Genomic DNA, 18,602 nt, shown 5'->3' with positions numbered 1-18,602 from the left:
AGATGCACCACCGCCGGACGACGATCAGGACGAGTTCCTAGCACCCATCAGTTCAAGCTCCTTTGCACAGCAGCAACGCTCTTACTTACATTTACAACGCCTCATCGAGTACTTTATGGGAAAGATTTCTTCACCACCCGCACTCGTGCAAGCGAAGATTAGAGAGTTTTAGTTTCACGTACGTAGAGCTCTTATGGGTGACCAATGCGCATTCTCACGTACGTACGTGAGATTCGTATTTTTACGGTGCGGTCTTTGCGTTGCTTGCGTACGTTGCGTTGACAAACATGGCGGCGCCCTACCCGCCGCTTCACAGCGATAACAGCTTCGTCGCTAATCCCTCGACGCGATACCGTGTTCTAAACTGTTGTATTCGCCTTTGATTTGCCCAGTGTAACCCTCGCATAAGGTTTCAAGCGACAGATAGCTTTTGTTTTCCAAACAGAAGGGCGATTTTTCAGCTGTTAAGCCTGACGAAGTAGCGTTGGTCGTCGTCATAACAACGGTCTCGCGAGATCTGGAACTGACAGAGCCCCAAACCAGCCAAACCGCCAAACACGAGGACAGACAGACATGGCTTGGCTTAAAGACTTGTCTTGGATGATTTAGACTACAAACAGTGTCTGTGTTTCTTAGTAGATGGCGCTAGGGCTAACGCGCGGCGTGCGTCGCGTACGTGTAACTATAAAGGTTTCAAACGACCTGCGTGCAGGCTACGTGGACTTCTCACGTTTGCGTACGTGAACCCTCTACGTACGTGAAATAAAAACTCTCTATTGTCTTTTTTCTGCGTACAGAATGATGCCCTCATGAAGAATTCAATTTATAATTTGTTTATAATTAGTTTTTGGGGAAAGGAACTGGCGCAGTATCTGTCTTACACATCGGCGGACACCTGATCCGTACCCTAAGGGAAGAGAGAAAGGGGGAGTGAAAGAAGAAAGGAAGAGGCGCCGTAATGGACGCCTCCGGAATAATTTCGACCACCTGGGGATCTTTAACGTGCACTAACATCGCACTGCAAACGGGCGTTTTAGCGTTTCGCCTCCATCGAAGCGTAGCCGCCGCGGTCGGGTTCGAACCCGGGAACTCCGGATCAGTAGCCGAGCGCCCTAACCACTGAGCCACCGCGGCGGGGTGGCACTGTCGGCGGGGTGGCGAAGAATAAAGCTGCAAGCAAAACAGCTTACCTCCTTGTTTTGCCTGCGTGTCTTCGCGAAGAAGTTCTACAGACCACTCGACAAGCCGACAGCATGGCATCTCGGGTTTTCTCGAACCCTCCGCCGAATTCAAGACAAACTTTACTGGCCCCGACTGTCCTCCGATTTCACACAGTATGTGATTACTGCCGAGATGGTCAGCGACGTAAGACCCCTTCCTCCCGAGCAGCAGGATCTCTGAACCCTGTTCAACTCCTTTCAAGGCCCTTCCAGCAGATCGGTATGGGCCTGCTTGGTCCTTTACCAAAATCAACATGTGGTATAAGTGGATCATAATAGCAAACACACTACCTCACACGCTAAGATGAGGCTAAAGCCCTACCGAACGAAACAGCCGCAGAAGTCGCCAAGTTTTTCAACGAGCGCATTCATTTGTGACACAGCGGCCCCAATATGCTCATGATGGACAGAGGAACAGCGTTTTTGGCGGAACTGCCGCAGGCCATCCTGCTCTATAGCAAAAGCCACCGGAGAACAACTGCGTACCATCCGTAGACGAACAGACCCGCGGAGCGCCTGAACAAAGCCATCGCTAACATGCCCGCCATGTATGTCGATGCCGAATGGAAGACTTGAGACGCTATCTTGCCTTACATTGTGTTCGCCTACAACACCGCAGGGTAGGAGACCACCCAGATGACGCCTCTTAGGCTCGTCCATGGCAGGGAGGCAATGACCACGCTAGACGCCATGCTGCCCAACGTTACCGAAGAAGTGAACGTCGACGTCGCCGCCTACCTTCAAAGCGCGTAAGAAGCCCGAAGACTTGCCCGATTACGGATTAAAGAAAGCAGCGGACCAGCGCCAGATGCTACAGCCTACGGAGACGCAAAGTAGAATACAACCTACGAGACCGAGACTGGGTTTGGACGCCCATTCGGCGCCGGAGATTGAGTGACAAACTTTTGCGCCGCTATTTCGGCCCGTACAAGGTTCTTCGTCGACTATGTGGACTCGACTATGAAGTCGTCCCTGGCGAAATGACTGCATTCCAGCGACACCGAGTACGACAAGGAGTTGTCCATGATGTCCGACTAAAGCCCTAAAGAAAAAATTGGTTCTTGGGGAAACGAAATGGCGCAGTAGCTGTTTCGCATGTCGACCGACACCTGATGCGAGCCGTAACAGAAGACATAAAGAAGGGACTATGAGAAGAAAGGCAGAAAAAAGTGGGCAGTGGCTTAGTTCTGGTTAAGCCTGGGTATACAAGAGAAAAGCTTCAGTTATGTTTGGATTAATGTCATGGTTATGCTTGGTAGCTTAGCTTTGGCTTTATCATTTTTTCTCTGTTGTGCAGCCAGCTCCCAAACTAGTACTTCTGGATCGGACGAATTTAGTTTCTCAGCTTTTCTACGTATCCTAGCAGAAGCCGCACTCTCCTTCCCTTCAATGTAGAGTGCGCATGCCTATTCTGTGGCAAGCGCATTATATAGCCTCCTTGCGCATGCACAATACGCAAATGTGCAGTAGCGCGCGGCTGCGCCGAAAGGTCAGGCAACGGCTGCCGCAGCAGTGAGGAGCGACAACCTGCGCGGCGAGTGACGCCACTCGTTTTCGCGCATGCGCATAACTCACCAGTTCGGCGCACGCGAAGCTCGCCTCAGACCCGCGTAGTGAAGCTTTTCGCTTCAAAGACGGAGTCGGCGGCGGCCACTTGCGCCGTGCATGGCGTAACTCGTGCTCCGACATAAGCCGGCTCGCGAGAAGCGCGATGTTTTCTAGCGTAGTGAAGCTTTTCACTTCAAAACCAAACCATTCTTCAGGCATCCACTGAGTGAGACGGCGTATTTCTTGAAAAACAATTATTCATCTATGTTAAAGATCCCCAGGTGGTCGAAATTATTCCGAAGCACTCTAAACGGCACCTCTTTCTTCCTTTCTTCTTTCATTCCCTCCTTAATGCCTTCCCCTACGGCGCGGTTCAGGTTTCCGCCAATATATGAGACAGATACTGCGCCATTTTCTTTCCCCCCAAAAAATTATTATTAATATTATCTACCGGTGGCTCAGTGGTTACGCGCTCGGCTAATTATCCGGAGTACCCGTGTTCGAACCAGGCTGCGAGGGCCGCGTTTCGATGGAGGTGAAGCGCAATAGGCGCCCGTATGATGTTGGATGTAAGTGCATGTTAAACATCCGCAGGTGGTCGAATCTATTCCGCAGCCCTCAACTACGTCACCTCTTTCTCTCTTTCTTCTTTAACTCCCTCCTTTTAAAGCGAAAGCTTTACTGGCCGCGAACTTGCGATTTCGTCGTGGCGGTGCTACGAGGAGGCACATGACGTCCCGACACGCGCCTCGCCGGGGATATTTCTCTCTCTCTTTATCTCTCGCCCCCTAGTCACTACTGCGCATGCGCCACTAGAAGCACCAAGCCACAAGGGTCCCGCATCTGCGCCGCGCCTTTCCTCAAAATCCAATTTTCAATTGCCCCTTTCTTCCTTTCTTCTTTCTCTCCCTTGTTTATCCCTACACTTGTGGCGCGGTTCGGGTGTCCACCGATATATGCGATACCGTTACTCTACAATTTTCTTTCCTCAATTACTAAACAAAACAGGTGAGCCGACAGCGTTCATCGAGTTCATTGGCGTTGACAACTTTACAAAGGCGTTCATTTACGCAAAAGGACAGGCGCACAACCAGCTCCGTGGGTCAGTGGAGGCCTCAATATCACTTTCATGGACTTATGGAGTTGGTGTCCAATTGCAAAAGCCTGCTTTGATTGCATTCCGCACACTGGATAGGCAGCGCACCCTCCCTGCCACCCTGGGACATGGCATGCCGTTAATAGTTGATCGCGAGAGATTGATCAACAAATGAACGCTGCGGCCTAGCTATTGCTGCAGTGCCTCATGTCAGCCACAACGCGGTAAGCGCTAATGCATTCAGGACACATCTCTCTCTCACAACCGCCACATGTATCAAACCACCAATGAGGTTCCGCATATCCCGGGAGCCAGCTATGCGCCCTTTTCCTCAAAGCCATCGCTGTCTAGAACATTGCCAACGCCAACGCCAATAATCTCAGTGAACGCCGACATCTTTCGCTTTGTATATCCTGGATTAGCTGAGATACTCCACATTAATGTTTATTCTTTCTCTTAACGGTGCGGGTCTGGTGTCCACCGAGATATGTGAGATGGATTCTGCGACTATCCCTTTTCTAATAATAATAACAATTGGTTTTTGGGGAAAGGAAAAGGCGCAGTATCTGTCTCATATGTCGTTGCACACCTGAACCGCGCCGTAAGGGAAGGCATAAAGGAGGGGGTGAAAGAAGAAGGGAAGAAGGAGGTGCCGTAGTGGAGGGCTCCGGAATAATTTCGACCACCTGGGGATCTTTAACGTGCACTGACATCGCACAGCACACGGGCGCCTTAGCGTTTTTCCTCCATAAAAACGCAGCCGCCACGGTCGGGTTCGAACCCGGGAACTCCGGATCAGTAGTCGAGCGCCCTAACCACTGAGCCACCACGGCGGGTTCCCTTTTCTCAAAAACCAATTTTGTTTTGATCTAAAAGTGCGCGCTCGTTGACTTTTCCTTGTACCAGTCTGCATTTACATTTATTACCATGCACTTTGTTTCAGAGCTAAGCTGGAAACTAGCGGATCTTACTAAATTGAGGGAACACATTGTTTAAAAATATGTGCGTAATGTGCGGCTATAATCATATATACAGATCACGCGAATTTATCACAGACGAACGTCGTTTAAATGTGTATTAATTTCAAGTATCCCTAGAGCCCTTGTATGTGTTATGCGTGATAAAATGATAGGAAACTGCTTTCAATCCGTCGGAACATCAGCGATGTATCACAATATACAAGACTAGACTAGACTAGACTAGACTAGACTAGACTAGACTAGACTAGACTGAACTGTCATGCTGTGTTTGTGATAGGGCAGTCTAATGCGCGCCTCAGCGGTCATATACGCATCACGCACGGTGCGAACAATCGCATTCTTGGTTTAGAGTACAACACTTACGGTGTAACCAATTAAGTAGGGGAAACCATACGTGACTTGAGCTCCCGTAACTGTAGCGGCGATCTCTCGCCCACGCGGTCTTCAGTGGCCGCATATGGCATGTGGGGCATATCATACAGCCTCCTCTTCGTGTTTGTCGTGCGCTGCAATCTGCTGTGTTCATTTCTCTGGGGAGAAGGCACGGAGCTGGTGTGCCGCGCGGCGCTCGGGCAGCCACGCTCGAGGGGTGGATTCGCCTCTCTTCCTGTGTTCGTCTGCGGCCGGCTCCAATCTTTCTGTTACCTTCTCCGTTTGTTGCGAAGGCATGACTGCCCGGAACGGGTATTCGCATCCTCCTCTTTAGGCACGCGCCTCAGGGAATTCATCCCAGATGCACCGATAAATCAAGATCCGCAGGCTTTCCGTATGTCTGTATACTACGCAACGGCGGTGGCTTTCCATCGGCACTCCCGTAGCGTCATACCCGACTAAGACGTTGAAGTAAGCCGAGCAGTGGAGTCCGTGGGCGCGGTGCTTCTAGCTCTTGTGTCTACAGAACGCTGACGGCGGGCGGCGTCCGCTTTGTGGCTGTCGCTAACAGCGGCCTTCCTTCCGGGCCACTTTCGTGAGTTCATCTGGCGCTTGGATTGGAGAGGTTTTCCTATACGCGTGACCGCCAGGAACGCTGGGGTTTTGTGCGGACAGCGCCGTGTCTTAACTACCCTCTCCAAGAATCCGCTCGCTCTCTGTATCTATTTTGGAAATAAAGTTTTTCAGTCAGCCATATCCATCCGCGACGTGGTACAACAATGCGTGGTGAACTGTGTTTTTTGGAGGGCGGTGCATGCCGGATTTCCAGGTCTGCTAGTGCGACGATTTTTAGCGAGCAGTCGTTGTCCACGTGGCCACTTTGCGTATCGGGTGCTAGGTTCTGCTGCTTTCGCTCTCTGGCGCAATCGCTCTGAGGCTGTTGCGTCAGAACGCCGTTGCCGTGCTCTTTTTCCGATCATGGGGCGCCTTCGGGGGGAGCTTTTAAGCTTCCTTTCAGAAGAGCTGTTTTTTCTTGAGGAGGAAGAGTTCCTTCGCCAGTTGCCCTGCAGCTTCGTGTCTGTTTCAGATTGGCGCGCAAGGATCGTTTGTCGGCCGGCCTTGTTTTTGTCAACAAAAATTAATGTAGATTAGGATATACAAATCGAAATATGTTGGCGTTCACTGTGTCTTTGGCGTTGACACTGTTGTAGACGGCGATGGCTTGGACGAAAGGAAAAGTGGTGGTGTTGGTGGTAGTGGTTTTATTAAAAATTATAGTAAAATGAAGGAAAAGATTTTTGCTAGCCCCGGCATCTGCCATCGATACTGAAGCACCTGAGCTCGGGCAGCGAAAATAAAGGATAGCAGGCAGAATGGAGAAATGAAATGAATGAAGTGAGGGGACAGGAAGAGAGGATAGGGGGAGAAGTAATATGAACAAACAATTTACACAATAAGAAATGTGTCCAGATTGTGCGCGTGATTAGTTCATTTTAGAGGAATTAAATCACACTCGCACAGCACTGTGTTGGTTACAACTGGAGTGGGACGTCCAGTTATTAATCGTTCAAGGTAGAACTCACGGAGCGTTCGGTCACTGCGTGTAACTAACTACCTGACGGAAAACAGACGGGACATCAAGCCCGTGTGTTTGAGGAATGCACAGAGGCTCAGAAAAGTTCGCACACGAGTGCGCGCTGAGCCCTGCGACCACAATAGCGTCTTGATGGAGTCTGGTAGTATGTCCTGCGCCCTATAGGCCGCGAGCATATCGCGACGAGCATCGGCGAACGCAGCACAGTAAAGGAGCAGGTGTTCTAGTGTTTTCACTGCACCGCATCAGTCTCACACATCACTCGTTGCGATTCCGTGACGCACCCTTCGTTCCCCGGGCCACACGCAGCCAATGCGCGGGCGGAGGATCATTGCACGTTGTGACCGTGTAAGTGCGCGACAGCCGGTGACACTATCGATGGTGGGGGTGGTGGTGGAAACATTTATTGCCAAATACCGAGGGGGGCAAGCCCCTTAACATGGCACGAGGCAACCCTTAGGGGGCTGCCCTTACAGGGCAAAGGACAGCCCTTGGAGGGCTATCCGCTTCAGGGCGTCGGAAATTATCCGGCGCTGGTCAGCAGCAGCGGAGGGCCAGGGGAGTCTCCCTGTATGACTCCGCCGTGGTGGGGGATGGAGGGTGTGGAAAGGCAGGACATGTGAGGAGGACATGAAAGAAGTCTCCCGGTTTCCCGCAGAGCTTACAAGAAGAAAGGAATTAATCGGGGTAGTGGGCAAGAAGGACGATAGGGTAGGGAGCAGTTCGGGTCTGGAGTTGGTGCCAGTGGGAGGCCTCGATTAAGGTTAGGGAGGGAGCCGGCGGTGCGTAAACGCGCCGGGTATCTCGGTAGTAGGCAAGAATATATTTGAACATAAGCAGACGTTCTCGGGATGGCGGAGGAGGTCCAACTCCGGCCCGGAAAGTGAGACCTCGGGCGAGGGAGTGGACCTCCTCGTTACCCGGGAGGCCTGCGTGTGCGGGGGTCCAGATAAGGGTTACGGGGTGGGTGGGGTGCCAGAAGCGTAGAAACCGAGGCGCTAAGGGGGATATCAGGCTTTTGGCGAAATTGGATAGGGCGGATTTTGAGCCGGAGATAATTTTGGTGGCAGAGGTGATGGCAAGAGAGAGTGCAATGGCCGCTTCTTCTGTAATTTCCGATGAGTCTGTGGTCACAGATCCTGATGCGATTAGTCGGGCATTAGAATTAGCGACGGCGAGAACCATGCAGGAGCCCGACGAGTACGCTGCCGCGTCCACGTAGGCTGTCTCGGGACTGTTGCGTAGAGCTTGTTCAAGGCTTTGGCGCCGGCTGTCCTGCGTTCTCCGTCGTTCTCGGGGTGCATGTTCTTAGGGATTGGAAGGATAATGAGATGGGAGCGTAGGTCTGGAGGTAGGGGAAGCCCCTCGGTAGGATGGGTGATCGGGGTGATGCCTAGCTGACAGAGAAGAGTGCGGCCTGCCGCGGTACTCGACAGGCGAGTCAGCTGTGCTGTTAGGGTGGCTTCTGCCAGCTCCTCAAACGTGTTGTGGGTACCGAGGTTGAGCAGCCGGGTAGTAGAGGTGCTGTGGGGTAGGCGGAGGGCAACCTTCGTGCAGCTCCGCAAGGGGCAGATCGCTGGCAGGTAGTTGGTGTGCAGCGGTCGTGAGTTCGTCAGCTTCTTCGTTGCCGGCGATGCCGCAGTGACCGGGCACCCACTGCGCAAGCACGGCACATCCTCTCTGCGCGAGGCGCTCGATGCGCGAGCGAATTTCCCGCACTAGTGGGGTACCAGGGCCGTTAGATTGCAGGCGGCCGAGGGCGGCGCAGGAGTCGCACAGCGGAGCATTCCTGGGCGGCTGAGGGCCGAGGGTGAGCAGGAGGTCCAGCCCGAGCCGGATTCCCATCAACTCCGCCGTCGTGGAGGAGCCCAGGAAGGTTGCGTTCAAGTATCCCTATTTCAAGTATCCCTAGGGCCTTTGCATGTGTTATGCGTGATAAAATGATAGGAATCTGCTTTCAATTTGTCGGGACATCAGCGAAGTGTCACAATAGAGTAGACTGGGCTGAACTACCATGATGTGTTTGTGATAGGGTGGCCTAATGCGCGCCTCAGCGGTCACATATGCATCACGCACATTGCAAAAATTCGCATTCTTTGTCTAGAGTACAACGCTTATGGTGTGACCAATTCCGCATGGGACACCATAATTGACTTGATCTCCCGTAACTGGAGAGGCGATATCTCGCCCACACGGTCATCAGTGGCCATATATGGCATGTGTGGCATATCATACAGCCTCCTCTTCGTGTTTGTCGTGCGCTGCAATCTCTGCTGTGTTCATTTTTCTTGGGAGACCCCACGGAGATGGTGTGCCGCGCGGCGCTCGGGCAGCCATGTTCGAGGGGTAGGTTTGCCTTTCCTTCTGTGTCCGTCTGCTGCCGGCTCCTAGCTCTCCGTTACCTTCTCTGTTTGTTGCGGGGCCATGATTGCCCGGCACGGGCACTCGCGTCATCTTCTTTAGGCACGCGCCTCAGAGAATTCATCCGGATGCACACATAAATTAGGGTCCGCAGGCTTTCCGTATGCCTGTACTCTAAGCAACGGCGGTGGCTTTCCATCGGCACGCCCGTCGCGTCATACCGAACTAAGACGTTGAAGCAAGCCGAGTAGTGGAGTCCATGGGCGCGTTCCTTCTAGCTCTGTCGGCGGGCGGCGTCCGCTTTGTGGTTGCCGCTAACGGCGGCCTTCCTTCCGGGCCACTTGCGTGACTTCATGTGGCGCTTGTATTGGAGTTTTGCCTGTACGTTTGACCGGCAGGAACGCTGGGATATTGTGCGGACAGCGCCGTGTCTTAACTGCCCTCTCCAAGAATCCACTCGCTGTCTGTATATATTTTGGAAATAAAGTTTTTTAGTCAGTCAGTCATATCCAACGGTGACGTGGTAAAAGAATGCGCTCTGGACCGTGTTTTTTGGAGGGCTGAGCATGCCGGATCTTCATGTCTGGGAGTGCGACGATTTTTAGCGAGCAGTCGTTGTCCACGGGGCCACTTTGCGTGTTTGGTGCTAGTTGTGGTGCTTTCGCTCTCTGGCGCAATCGCTGTGAGGATGTTGCGTCAGAACGCCGTCGCCATGCTCTTTTTCCGATCATGGGGCGATTTCGGGGGGAGCTTTTAAGCTTCCTTTCAGAAGAGCTGTTTTTTTTCTTGGGGAGGAAGAGTTCCTTCGCCAGTGGTCCTCCGTTACGTGTCCGTTTGAGACGGGCGCGCAAGATCGTTTGTCGGCCGGCCTGGTTCTTGTAAAAAAATTAATGTAGATTATCTCAGCGTTCACTGTGTTCATTGGCGTTGTCGTTGACAATGTTCTTGACGGCGATGGCTTTCAGGGAAGGAAAGGCGCATAACTATCTCCCTGGATATGCGGACACCTCATTCGTGTTTTGGTATATATGGCGGTGGTGAGAGAGCGAGATGTGGCAAGAATGCATTAGCGCTGCATGCCTCCTCCCAGGGTGGTAGGGAGGGTGCGCTGCCTATCCAGTGTGCGGAACGCAATAAAAGCAGGCTTTTGCAGCTGAACACCGAGCCACTTACATGAAAGCGAGATTGAGGTCTCCACTGAGCCACGGAGCTGGTTTGCGCCTTTCCTTCCGAGAAAATGAACGTCCCTTGCAAAGTTGTCAACGCCAAAGAACTCTATGAAGGCCGTCGGCTCACTTGTTTTGTTTGGTTTTTCAGGAAAGCAAGTAAGACAGTAACCGTCTCACATATCTCGGTGGACACAAGAACCGCGCCGTAAACGAAAGGATAAAAGAGGGAGGGAAAGAAGAAAGAGAGCAGGGGAACCCCTGTGGCTCAGTGATACTAGGGGCGCATGCGCAGTAGTCACTACGGAGCGAGAGAGAGAGGGAGAAAGAGTCGGCGGCGGCCACCTGCGCCGTGAGTGACGTCACTCGTGCTCCGACATACGCCGGCTCGCGCGAAGCGCGGTGTTGACTGGCGTAGTGAAGCTTTTCGCTTCAAAAGATGCCGTAGTGGAGGGCTCCGGAATAATTTCGACCACCTGCGGATCTTTAACGTGCACTGACATCACACAGCACACGGGCGCCTTAGCGTTTCGCCTCCATAGAAACATGGCCACCACGGTCGGGTTCAAACCTGGGTACTCCGGATCTGTAGCTTAGTGCCCAAACTACTCAGCCACGTACAGCGGCGGGTGCGCTAAAGGAGGCAGTGTTTAATTTCTCGGTGTTTATTGTGCACAGTGTGCTTCGTTTGATTCCAGTCGCCTTATTTGTTTTAACGCGTCGGGTCGATCCTTCAGTGAGAGGGGAGTAATGCCGCGAATCTGTGTACTGTTTGCTCCTTCATACTTCAATGTTGCGACAGGCAGCTTTATCGCTGTTTTTGACGCAAGACGCGACGAGATTTATCTAGATTGATCTCATCCAGGTGGAACAACTTCTGCGGTTTTCTTGAATGTTGTGGTAGCTTTGCAGGCAATATCTCGAAAGGTAGTTGTCAGTTTAAATTGAGCACGGCACAGAGCGGCTGGCATTCTGTTCGACGACCACCGAGCACGCTTGTTTCTACGCCACCGTCGAGTGATACAGTTCTTTGTGGGCGCAAGTCATTCTAAAAAAAAGTTTCGTTTGGAAACCTTTTTTGCTCGTTTACTTAACGACCGACTGCCGCGACTACGATTTTGCAATACGTATGTATGTCGTGTAGTCCTTCACATTAATATGGTAAGAGTGCCGGCGTGGGATTGGTGAACCGCATACGCGACCTAGTAATGCCATCTTGTCAAATCCTTAAAAGTGGTGCTTAAGTGTCTCCCAGATTTTGTCGTTGGATATTAGGTAGTTTGTTCCAGGTCACAGCTATTTAAAGGCACATAATAATTGGCTGATTGCATGGGAAATGAGCCAGGACCAATGGCAGGTGGTGTGACGCTAATTCTTCCGTGTACGGTTAGAGTTTGATGTCGTCGTTTGCCGTTTACTCGAACGTAGAAAAAGAAAGCCTAGTTCAGCATTACCATAAGAGTCTGTGAACCGTGAGAGTTTAGTATTGGAAGAAATCCGTGAAAGCCGCTGAACACTTAGTAAAGTATGGTGTAGCAGAGTATGTGGATTAGTCTGTCCATAAACTTGGAGATCCAGATACCTCTGTGTACGCGGCCTTTTCGCAGACTTTTATGTTTATAAATATGCTTTATGTTTTTATGCTTAGGAGCGCCTTAGTGGGCTGAAAAGCACTTTCTAACTTTCGCATTTTTCGCGGTGCCACGGCACTCAAGCTGTTGGCTTTGAGCATTGTAATAGCGTGAGCAGAGAGCTGCTATATTTGTGTCAGAAATGGAAGGAACTTTGACTCCGCCGCATACGTTGTCTAATCACGTTTTTTTCAGCGCTTTTTAGATGATGAGGTCCTAGTTGGAGAAAGCAAAAAATGTACTGAGTATATAACGTGTAATTAACTTGTTTTCACTCGTGCACATAAATACGACACTTGTTGGGTATACTTTGAAGGTTTAAGGTATTCTGTGTGCGCTCTGTCGTTGCTGATCTTGTACGCTTAACATTTACTGTGAGACTTTTTAGTCATCAAAATAAATTTGAGCATAATTTTATTTTACGTTGTCACGAAAATTTATGCACATTTGGTAAGCCGGCGCGCAGGGCAAGGAATGCCATCTCGCCCGCCGTTGACGGTTTGAGAATCACGGAGAAACGAATCCCGGTTACCGACGGAAAGCGCGTAACCTCAAGAGTGCTCTTTGTCCGTTCTTTTCAGAATATCGGCTATAAATTGCAAAGAATTGCCAGTGAGCGGTCAGCAGACGCGCTCAGTCAAAGAGGGGCCATCGTGAAGTCGTCTTCCTGTGCATAACAGCGGCGGCTGCGTCGTCAATGGAAGAGGCTTTCTTAGTCCACGGGAGAAAAGGTTCACCGAGTAGCAGCCTTGCGACGCGGACGTTGCGCTGCGTGGACAGGCTGGGCTAACTGTGCCGTTCAGGAAAGAAGTCTTCTCTTCCGCGTAGAACAGCGACAGAGAAAATAACTGCCCCACTAAGAAGGTAGGGCAACCTGACTCTCACATTTCCAGGAAGGGACAAGCCATGGCGGCAATCCCCTCCCTTCTGGAGGAGGCAGCAGAGCAGAAAACCGGTGGCCTTGCTGCGTGCAGTGCTTCCAGTTAACCGTGGTCAATGGCCGATGAATCCAGAGCCGTTTATGCATGGTACTGCATTTCTCCTCGCCACCGGAACAGCAGCAAGAGTTCAGTGGTACCGTCTCTTGTCGTGGGCGGTTCCCCATGTCCTGCAACGTGACGACTCAGTTGCACACGGATGAAGTGCGAAGTTTCTCTAGCTAGGGGTGTGGGGACGATCAACCGTATTTAAGCAACCGGACGCCGTGTGTAAAAAGCATCTTGTGATTTTTTTTTAAATTTTATCTTGCGTACTTCCGGAAATATTTAAAATAAGCCCCCTGTAAACTCCTCTCCTCGAAGCCGTCCCTCCTCATCATATCACAACAGCAGCCTTTCGAGACTGGATCCCTGGACCTCTGCCTCGTTAAGACGACCCAGGAGAACCAAGGGCACAACTCTAACACCTCTCCACTTATCTCGTGGGCGGTAGCGCCATGTCGGAAAGAAGTGATTTGAGCTGTCTGCAAGACTTCCTTCTTGCCTGACCAATGGCGACGCGCGCCTCAGTCGATGGTGTATGTGTGCGGCTGCCTTGGGGCGTAGGCAAACATATGCGGCGCGCGCTATATAGGGAGGAAGTCTAGCACCGTCGGCGAGCCCGTGTCGTAGTTTTAGCTTCAAATGAGCTCACATGCACAACTTCCTAGTCGACACCACTCGTCCAGCCACGAACCTGCGAGGGAGCGAGTGCCACTTTCGGGACAGCCCATCGTGAACCTCTGGCCGTCGGACGGTCGTAGCGCCAGGTGAACAAATTGTGTTCAGTTTTGTTTGCCTTTCCAGCGCTAGTGCACTTCGTTGCGAGACCTTTCGTTGTATTGGAGCCTCTGTCTAGTGTTATTTTGCAAGTATTGCATTCTTGTGTAGATCGCTTGTTATGTGTTCGCGCGAGTGATTATAAATTCTTCTGTATCGTCTCTTATAAGTATAGTTTGTTTTGTTTGTGAACAATTGACTCCGACCCATCTCTGGCATGCAACCGGTGAAAGTTGGGCACAAAACGACCGCCCTCTTCGTAACTTGTTTGCTGGTTTCTGGCTGAGCTTATCACGCTGCGTCGACGGCATCGCCTGAGACCAAACCTGTTACCCACACATGATAAAAGTGTGGCTGCAAGCGCGCAACAAACGCGCGTTGATGACACACGCCCACGGTAAATGTCAGCGTTTATGAACCTACCAGCCAACATATGAAGGTATATTTATTTCCGCTGTGGTCTTAGACGCTCAAAATTCAAGCAATAAGAAAAGCCACCTCAAAAACACTTTTGTGCTTTCGGCGTTATGCTTTCCAAAACGAAGAAGTGGCGTTTCCGCGAAACGGCAGCATGACTCGCTTGTACTTACGTTTGCAATAAACATTGGTCGCAAAGCTTTTACCGAAAGGCGACCTCACGGTCGAAAGCCGCCCCGCTGCGCGGAACCGGCGAGTCTAGTCTTGAAAACTAATGCTGCTGTATGCAGTAAGCAAACCCTAACTCTTTTCCGTCCGACTCGCATGGGGATCGACAGAGGTATGAAGTTTCTTCGCTGCTTCCATATTTATTTCTTAGGTTCCATCGGACATCCGGCCTAATGCACGGCAAAAGAGTATTCTTTGGAATTTTCTGCCTCAGGCGTCTTATGCAACCGGGACGTTGCTTGTCAATATTGATCAGTTTGGTCTAAGCAGTCTACTTCCAAAGAAACAGGAAAAAGACAATCCAGAAACCTTATTTAGTTTCTGCGATTCAGTGCGCCGCTAGTGCCAGCTGGCCATGTTTTCAACGATTTATGGATGGAAAGTTCAAACTGGCGGAATTCAAGACAGCCGGTGGGGAAAAGCGAAGATTGTTGCGTCAACATTGGGTTTGGGTGTTTTATGACGTTTTTTGTACCGTTTTTTTTTCGCGAGGGGGGGGGGGGGGGTTGTAACAAGTCGACAAAGATATATTGATGCATCACTGCTGCTATATGTTGAATATTTGTTATCAGAAACCTCACAGCATGATTGCCGCTTTGTTACGTGAAATTGAGATACTGTAGTTACCGGTAGTGCAAAAATATTATTATTTTCGTTGTTCTCTAAAGAGTGCTAGCCACTTCCGTACGTTGTCACTTCTTATTTCACTGTGTTTGCACCGCTGAGCATGGCACATTGTCACGCCACGTTGCGGTGATGTTATCCCCGATCTTCCGGCATCCTGGCGACTAAGCAGGCCATAGTATTACGCTTATGATAAAAGCTGCTTTCATATGTCAGCCTCCAAAACAGTGCTAGCAGATGCGGCTGCAACACAGAAACTCTTATTAAATAAAGAAGGATATGTCTTATCCCACAACTGAAATAAGTATCTTGGTGTTGACATCTCGGGTACCCTTCACTGGTTTGACCAATAACGTGGATAGTTAACACTGCTAACAAAACTCTCGGCTACCTTCTTCGTAAACATTAATTCGGCCGATGTTGGAGCACGCATCTGCCATCTGGGACCCCGCTCAATTAACTTAGCCAACTGTATTCAACTGACTCAACATCGTGCCTTTCAATTCATAGGTGATTTATTTTTGTGGGAAGATATTACGTATTCGGTTCGGCAGCGGCCGACTTGGAGTGGCGAGCAGGCATAGTAAAATTGCTTGCACATGACTTAGGAAAAGGATTAACATGAGCATATGTTACAAATATTGCGGCACCATAACGTGACCATGACAAATAAGCTGCTTTTATCCCACAAATATGAAGCAGGAATTATATGAGAATATAACACTTGGAAGCTCCCATAGGAGGCAGGGATCGATATCCAATAACGTAGATGGACAGCCACCCCGGGATTATGCGGATGAATGCACCGATTGCGCTTTCGGAAGTGAGCAGCAGAGCATAATGTCGGGGCACACTGCGGCATTCTCGTCAATGTCTTGCGGCGAAAAGTGGTCGTTTCAATATTGCTCGAGTAGAGAATAACAGTGTTTAGCCTAGTTACCTGAAAGCTCTGAATCCAAGGTTTGAAAGGTCAAGCTAGAGATGTCACATGATAGTGCGAAAAGTTAATCAGAAGCTACAGGGTTCGCAAAGTATCCTATTCCCAACCTTGCAATCGATTAGAAATTCTTGTTTTCGCTTGTTTGCCGCTGGCCATCCTCTTTGGTCCTCTTCCTAAGGTTTTTTATTGTTATTTTCGCTACACTTCCATAGGCCTGAAGTGTTAGCTCTACGTCGCGTTCAAAGTTTGATCTTCTGTCTATTTGTCCATTTACGTTCTGGGACAGAGGATTTTTAAAGGCAAGTAATTACAAGGTTATACTAAGTGTATATGAATGCAATAAAATAAATATAAAAGCAAGTTGCTCCTAGTAATACAATTTTCGGAAAAGGACTGAGAAAGAATTCGTTATCGTGGTTGACCCGATTTCAGCGGAAGGTGGTTTCATTCGAAAGCTGCAAAAGGAATGAGTGACCGGTAAGATTTTTTGTGTTAAAATGATCGGTACCAACTTTGCTAATGCGATAAGTGCAATAAGAACGACGGAGGGGTGCATGAATTATTTAGCAGTAGACTACCGAATAGCGAGCAACTTCATGCAAGAAAGTTAGCGCAAAATTTTGCGGCCAGACGATAAAGACAAATGCGCATGGTGACGTTCATGCCTGATATATTGGCTATTCGCTTGTAGCTAGAAAAAAAAACGAAACGAGCGGAGTCATTTAGAATAAGGGATTGTTTAGGTTGACGTGATGAGGCTCCCATACTGACGACGGATACTGAAGTTAAGGTCACTATATTGTCTAAAAACTAGATGTTTAAGACAGCATCGAGCACTGAAAAAAAGGGGAGAGATAACCTTGCATGCGATTAGCATTATAGATAATATAAATATTTATTTATTTATTTCGATACTGCAAGCCATTGTTGCCTCAAGCATGAGGCGCATACAACTAAAAATAAACCAATTAAAGCATCAGCTACAACACCGCAAGACAATAAGCAGGACACAAAGCCAGAGTCATCAGAGAACAATACAAGGAGCCGTACAATAATTTCTCCAGCTCCTTCACAAAATCCTTGGCTTTACATAGACCCGAATGTAGACTATTCCACTGCGCCACATTATTCGAAAAAAAAACTATAATTAAAACCAGTAGTTCGTGCGAAAATTGATGCTAATGACTGCTCATGTACATGTTGTATTCTCCTAGTGCTCAAAAGTTTCACATAATGAGGAAGATCTGCCTTCAGATTTCCAGTTATGTAATTATGAAGCAGCACTAGACGGCTGACTTTTCTTCTTACTGCCAACAAGTGTAAATTACTCTTTCTAATTAATGCAGTTGGAGTATCGGTCATTCTATATTTGCCATAAATAAAGACGAAATGCTTTTCGCTACACACGCTCCAGTTGAGCAATGTCTTTCTTGTTATGCGATTCCCACACTGCTGCCGAATATTCGAGTAGGGACCTAACTCAAGCCTTGTATGCAGCGATTCTGGTACTGATGGAAAAGTTTCTAAGTTTTCTTTTATTACACCATAACTTCTTTTCTGCTGATGAGCAGATGTCAGCTATATGAGAGGACCAAGTAAGTTTGCTAGTTAGGGTTACTCCGAGGTAATTACAGCTCTGTACTTCTAAAATGGGATAATTGTGAAGTATATAAGTGTGAAGCATGGGAACTTTTTTTTCGTGTTGAATATTAATAATACGATTTTGTTTTGGCAAATATTCAAACCACAGGTTAAGTTGTTTTTAATCTAAATACTAAGGTACTTAAATTAGTTAATGAATTCTAAAGCAATGTTATTAAGGTAGGTAGCCTTCAAACTTGAAATTTGTGGGGACACAGGGGTGTCTATATATGTATTCAATTTTATTTGCCATGTATTTCACCAGTTTTCAATTGCAGTTAGATCGTTTTGTAGAATAGTGTGCATAATTATTCCAAGTTTTTTTACGAAAAATAAGTCGCCTTAAAAAATTGAGTATCATAGATAATTGTAAACGGTAGGTCATTTACGTAGAGTAAGATTAAGAGTGCATAAGAGCAGATACTTGCAGAAAACGAGAGAGCAGATTACTGAACAGGGAGCTATAATCGCTACCTGTAACAAATTGTGTGTGGATTTCGAGCAAACCTTCAATCCGTTTTATAAGAGTGTGAACAATACTTAAGTACTTTAGCTGGTGAATATGGAGTGTGCCACAAGCTTCAGAGCAGTCCATAAAATTAGATTGGGCAGGTTACCAACGGTCTGTAGTGTGGTGTACTAGTTTACAATGAAGGTCGAAAGCTGGGTCTCACATGACGGTGATTTTCAAAAGCCAGGCTGAAAAAATGCAAAATATGAATTAAATTCCAGCAGCTCAACTAACCGCGAAAAAAAAATACATGATCTAATAGGTTGCACCAATTGTTAGTGAGAAAAATGGGCCAGTAGTCGCATAATCAGTTTTATCGCCATATGTATGCAGTTGAAGCACTTTCCCTTTTCCCGAAGTAATAAGAAGCAAACAGGAGCGATTCAGACGGTTATCGATTAGCTTAGCAATGCCTTGGACGGTGACAGTGATTCCGGGCATCACGATGCAGTTGTGGTGATTGGTCGGAGAGGGAGGGATGCCTGAAACCTGATTGCAACTAGAAGTTTCTTGAGG

The sequence above is a fragment of the Amblyomma americanum genome, chromosome 5 (genome assembly GCF_052857255.1).
Source record: "Amblyomma americanum isolate KBUSLIRL-KWMA chromosome 5, ASM5285725v1, whole genome shotgun sequence".
NCBI lineage: Eukaryota > Metazoa > Arthropoda > Arachnida > Ixodida > Ixodidae > Amblyomma > Amblyomma americanum.
The sequence above is the reverse complement of the archived record's forward strand: the minus strand, read 5'-3'. Positions refer to the sequence as shown.